Genomic DNA, 6,468 nt, shown 5'->3' on the forward strand with positions numbered 1-6,468 from the left:
ACTCAATTTTGATCTTTTATCATCTAGTAACAGCTATAACACTCAGATTTTCCTACTAATTGCTTTGTGTTGTACAAAATATTTCCCCATGATACCTTGTGATATTTTCTACTTTCCTTGGATATTTTCAAAATCTTTAAAAAAAATTAGACTAGCCTAGTATTTTCTCATTTTATAGAAATTTTATTTTTATTTCAGAAAACTGTTTGGTAATTAACCTATTTCCTCTGGCTGCACCCTCTTGAGTCTCTTCAGCTGACCCAGACAGGCAGGCTAACCAGGGCCTTGAGACCGTGGCTCTGAGTTATTTCCTGCAGATGATGAACATGCATAGCTATAACCTTTAGAATGAAGCTGCAAGTCTTGATTATGCTCCTGTTAGAGCTCTTAACTCATCAAATGATGTCAAACAGACTGCTTCATGTTCCTGAGCCCTAGGATCATCTATATACATAGAGAAGAGAGCAGTCTCTAGAGCCTCGCTGGGCTTCTGGAAGGAATGGCTGCTGCCTTTACTGCAGTGGTCAAGATGGTGGCCTTGCTTTCCCTCTGATTCTAGGGCTCCTTGGAGAGCCACCTCCTAACCCCAGATTTTTAAATATGTATATATTCATTTCACTGTGCTGGGTCTTAGTTGTGGCACGTGAACTCAGTCATGGCATGTGAGATCTAGTTCCTTGACCAGGGAGTAAACCCAGGGCCCCTGCATTGGAAGCATGGTTTCTGAGCCATTGAACCACCAGAGAAGTCCCCTAACCCCATATTTTCTTAATGAGGCCATATCTGTGATTTTTTTATTATTATTTTAATTGGAGGATAATTACTTTACAATGTTGTGATGGTTTTTTCCATACATCAACATGAGTCAGCCACGGGTACGCTTGTGTCCCCCCATTCTGAACCTCCCTCCCACCTCCCTCTCCACCCTATCCCTCTAGGTTGTCCCAGAGCATTGGCTTTGGGTGCCCTGCTTCATGTATCCGACTTGCACTGGTCATCTATTTTACATAAAAATATGGAACGCTTCACAAGTTTGTGTGTCAGCCTTGCACAGAAGCCATGCTAATCTTCTCTGTTTCGTTCCAGGTTTAGTATATGTGCTGCCAAAGCAAGCACCGTATCTGTGATTTCTTTTCTTCTCACTTTCTAGTTACCTGGGTGGTGAAAGCAAGCATCCATGATTTGGCCAATGGCTCCCCTCAGGTAAGAGACCTTGGTGCCTCCCTTCTCTCCAGCCTGCCTGGCCACCAGCACCACTGTGACTGCCGCAGCCCCACAGATCGTGGGCCTCCCACAGCATTGACCAGAGGTTGGTCATTCATAGATGTCTCTGGCCCAGAGTACAGGATTTGGACTGAGTCTCCCTTCTCTTTATAAAAATAGAAACAGGATTTAAGAGCCAATTCCAAGTTTGTCGATTGTGTCTAGCTTCACAGTCGAGGCCCTCTTCCTTTCCTGGGAACCCTCTACTGCCCACAGGCCAGCTTTCCCTTGTTTCCCGCCCCGCAAGACTGTAGAACAAGCTACAGTCATTTAGGAATCCCTCCCTGACGCCCTTTTCTGCCTGGAGCCATGCGGGCACTTACAAGGGGCAGTCTGACAGCATCCCACACGGTGACCAGGTGCCCTCACTTCATGCTGTTTCCTCTTCAGGGGGAGTTCAAGCACTCAGGCTCCATGAGCCTCCCTTCTTCCATGGGCTTATTTACCACTCCTTTTGTCTTATTAGAAAAGGTCCATCACCTAACTCGCAAGCTACCCTGCGTCCTGCGGCACCCCTGCGGACTACCACTTGGCACCACCGCAGCCGGTAGACTTGCTTCACTTGAATCACCACCTTCTTCCAGCCCGAGTGCCTGTGAGAGGCGATGGGCAGCTGCTTCCAGCATGGGGCACAGCCACAGGATGGGGGCCCCCATCCAGGTCTGCGATCAGCCTCACACGAGTGTCCCGGGAACCTTCCATCCCCACAGCCCTTCACAGACTCCTGACTTGCACACCTGCTCTCAGCGTCTCTCACACTGCCCCTGACGTGTGAACAGGTGAGGACCCTTACCCTGTGTTCACGAAAAGAAACTGAGGCTGATAAAGTTGAAGTGACAGTCAGACAACTGCAGAGACAGAGCCTGCTCTAGACTCAGCTTAAGCCCAGCCATCCTTGCACAGCCCCGCTTTGGGACGAATTCCACACTGCTCTGGTGCTGTGCCACCCTTCCCAGCCCACAGTTGATCCCTTGTTCATTCATTATTTTCCATGGTCATGTGCAAGTCTTCACTGAGTGCCATCTTTTTGCCAGACTCTCAGTTAGGCTCTGGAGACACCAAAGCAAATAAAACAACCCATGATTTCTAGCATAGGGTTTACGAAGGGTGTGCCGCTGTCCTCAGTACAAGGCGATAAACACTGACATACGTGAGAACTGTGTTCAGAGGGAACGAAGAGAAGGGAGTGACTTCCTAGAACTATCAGGGAAGGCTTAACTAAGGATTAGACACTTATGCTGGGTCTTCAAAGAATCAGAAAATATTTAGGGAAACAGAAGGGAAGGCTTTCCATTCAGAGGGAATGGCACGAACAAGGGATCAGAAAGGCTGTGCAGAGGGATAGTCAGGGCAAAGGGGGCAGTCCTATGAATCTGGTGCTTTGACAGGGGGAATTGAGTGGAGATTACCTTAAATTACAGCCTGAGTTCCAGTTGTAAAGGGTCTTATGTTGGTGCTAAAAATGTTAGACTCTATCTTGTAGCCAACAGATGGGAACTATTGCCCTTCTAGCACAGGGGGGAAAGAAGACCTGTATTAAAGAAAAACTACTCTGACAGTAGAGAAGATGCATAGATGTAAGAGCCCAGATAAAATATGCTAAGGACTATAAGGGTGACAAAAAGGAAAAAGTAGTTTCAAAAAACATTGTGTCCACAGATTCAATAAGATTTGATGACCAATAATGCTTAAAATGGAGGAAAGAAAAAGTCACACACATATGCAAATAACTTCCAGGTACCTGACTCAAGTGACTGAGTAGATAAAAGCTAATCGTTTTTTACCACTAGTGCCACCCAGGAAGCTCAAACCATAATAATAGTTGACATTTATTCCTTACTCTGGGCCAAACCCTTTATGTGCATATAATACTCTCAGTAAACCTGAGAAACTGGTACTATTCTTAACCCTAATTTTACAGATGAAGAGACTGAAGCTCAGTGATCAATTTCTTTGCTCCAGCAAGTGGCCTATAGGGATTCCAAGCCAGGACTGTCTGAAATCAGAACTTGGTGCTCCTAACCACTATACTATACTGCCTCTGTATGTGCTCTTGGCCCAAAAAAGAAATATCATAGCAGAAGCAGATGTGGGGAGGGTGTGAGGGGTACAGATGAATTAAGTTTGTATCAGGTAACTTTAGAGATACTTGTGGGATGTCCAGCTACAGATGTCTAGGGATTAGGAAAACAGCCAGGGGTGATGAGATTTGAGAGGTGGCAGATATGGCTGAGGGTGAGGGTTGCAGCCTTGGAAAAGGCTATTTTCAGAGGAAAAGGAGCAAAGGGAGAGAGGAGAAGCTGAGGAAAGGCTGAAGGAGTGAGCAGAAGGGGAGGGGGAGAAGCAGGACAGAGCATGGAAGCTGGGGAGAGAGCTTAGGTTTCAAGAAAAAGGATGGTCAATAATGTAAAATACTGGACAAAATCTAGTCCTGTAAGAATGGGGAAAGAGGTCTTTTGATTTGGCCATTGGCAGCTTGTGGGTAATCTCAGTAAGTCAAGATTCCATGTCTGATGGCTCAAGAAGGAGAATAAAGAGGAGCTGACAAAGAAGCCACAAGAGAGATAGACTTCCCTTTCTGAAGAATGGTCTCCAAGTACAGTGGCTTGTTTCTGGGCTGCTGATGCTCCTGGCTTCAGGATTCATGGATGTAGACTCATTCACTAGCATGATCCTGATAACCACTTATTTCTCAGCCTTAGTCTTTGAAGGGACTGTATTAAAATCATGTAGTAGGCCCTCTTTCTTATTCTCACAGCCATCACTTCTTATAAATGTTTCGGGTAATATAATTTTCTTTGACAGCTTGCCAAGAAACATCACACACCTTTTAATTCACACAGTAGAATCCTCTTTCCCTTTGTCTTTACAAATAAAATGCCCAAATATCCCTTAAAAATATATGCCATTTTTTTCCTAGACATTAATTGACCTTAACAAAGAGATTTCTTGCCTTCAAGGTGGAGAGAAGTCCAACAAGTTACTGCAGCTCAGCATCGTCATCCTTGCCTCTGAAGCTGCCAGGTCCTAGCGCGTCCCTCTCTCCATGAACGCTGTGGACAGCGCTGTGGCTTCCCTTCTTGGGAGGCACAGATTCCTGCTGGTACGCTCTCCACCCACCATCTCTTTCCTCTCTCACAATGCTCATGGGGGACTGGGGAGTTGGCAGCCTGTGGGAAAGACTCTAGTTGTCACCTGGTGGCTTGGTAAGGGGGCCTCTAGTGGAGCTGCTGGAACAATGGGAGGTTAGAATCTCCAGGATGCTCAGGGACCCTCTGTAGACAGTTTTAAGGACCTTCTTTTGAGATTGGAATAGTCCTTTATAAAAGCACTGTTTTTGGATTTTTCAGAAGCATCCCACTCCAGATAGGAAATAAGGAAAAGGATCTTCCTTTTACATTTTCAGGGTTCAGTTTCCTTTCTCCTTGCTTCCAGAATCAGATCACTACTGATTGCAGCACAGAGTAGGACAGGCAACTCTATGGCTTCAAAAGATCTATTTCATCCTATTTGGACAGGTAGACTGTAGTCAATAAATCATGCATTCATTGTTCCTCCTCAGTTCTCACAAGACTTATTATTAACACATGTAAATTTTGTGTGTTAATAATTGAGGTTTCCCAGGTGGTGCAGTGGTAAAAGAATCCACCTTCCAATGCAGGAGACGCAAGAGATGCAGGTTCTATCCCTGGGTCAGCTTACTGGAGCTTGAAGCAGGGAGGGAGGGACGGGGAGTTATTGTTTAAAAATTACATAGTTTCAGTTTTTCAAGATGAAAAAAAGTTATGGAGAAGGATGGTGATATTGGTTGCACAATAATAATGTATTTAATACCACTGAACTATACAGTTGAAATGGTTAGGATGGTAAGTTTTATGTTATGTGTATTTTATTACATTTTTTTAATTGGAAAAAAAGAACAGAAGACCCCATGATGTTCTCAGAATTGACCCCTTAAAATGATTAAGTTTTTGTCATCTCCTCAGACTTTTTATACCTGGATCATTCTCCCTCACTATAAATTCTTTCTCAGGAATCTCTTCAGCCCTAAGCAAATAGACATCTGCTAATTCCATCCCATCCCTGTTCAAACATCCCTGGAAGAGTCTGAAACCACTTGGACTCAAGCTGAAACCCATTCCTACATAAGAAAATTAACTATGTCCTATAGAAAATTAACTATGGACTATAAGTCCATACACCATAATTATTGGGGTTAATTTCTGTGTTACACATAAGATTCTGGGCACAAGATCAAAAAGTAAGAAGAAAGAAGTAAGAAATAAGCTCTTAACGCTTGTTGAAGCTTGATTTAAGAGCCAATGAAAAAAATGTTTCTGTTTCAGGGAGGGTGTCTGGCTCCTCAAACGAAGTCCTGGAGGTGCCCAACGAGTCCAGGTCCTCAGCCCTGTCAGACCAGAAACTCAACTGTGTCAAGATTTTCTCAGTGAGGAGGCTCCTGGAAACAAGTCCCAGGATCAGCGGGAGGATATATAAACACAAAGGTGGGTGTTTTAATGCAGGGCTGGGCAGTGCACTTCTAGTGAACGGAATATGTGATATGGGATATGTACATCCACTCTTCCTAACTTCTGCTGCCACACTTTTTTGAAGGACAAACAGGGACCAGGCATCACCCTCAGGGGCAGCCCCGTCACCCTTCCAGTAAGCAGAACGCTCTGATGCCAAACAGGGTAGCAAACACCGGAGCTGAGCCCTGCTCTCTGACTTCCCTTCTCTCAGGTTCCATGAATACCCATCTCATGTTAACAGTCTGTCTTCAGGATAGACTGTAATACAATGACTCAGGGCATAGATTTCTTAACCATAGACACATAGTAGTGCTATGCACAGTATACTGCACCCTAAACAGTGTGATCAGATTCAGGTATTCCCTAATATCCACCATCATCTATTTATAAGCAATGTCCTGGATTGTAATGAGACTAGCCCAGTGCCTGCATATAGTAGACATTCAATGATGGTTAATAAAGTGCCACCTGTTACAGAAAGCTGCTGCTGCTAAGTCGCTTCAGTTGTGTCCGACTCTGTGCAACCCCATAGACGGCAGCCCACCAGGCTCCACCGTCCCTGGGATTCTCAGGCAAGAACACTGGAGTGGGTTGCCATTTCCTTCTCCAGTGCATGAAAGTGAAAAGTGAAAGTGAAGTCGCTCAGTCGTGTCTGACTACTAGCGACCCCGTG

The 6,468-nt window shown here is 44.9% G+C and overlaps 1 non-coding gene across 1 annotated transcript; it reads right to left on the bottom strand.

The window, feature by feature from the left end:
• Nucleotides 1-1,009: 1,009 nt before the first annotated feature.
• LOC133227219 (U6 spliceosomal RNA) lies at nt 1,010-1,116 on the bottom strand. Its single transcript, XR_009729771.1, has one exon. It is a non-coding gene; the product is annotated as a U6 spliceosomal RNA (small nuclear RNA).
• Nucleotides 1,117-6,468: the final 5,352 nt, after the last annotated feature.

The sequence above is a fragment of the Bos javanicus genome, chromosome 15, assembly GCF_032452875.1.
Source record: "Bos javanicus breed banteng chromosome 15, ARS-OSU_banteng_1.0, whole genome shotgun sequence".
Lineage (NCBI taxonomy): Eukaryota > Metazoa > Chordata > Mammalia > Artiodactyla > Bovidae > Bos > Bos javanicus.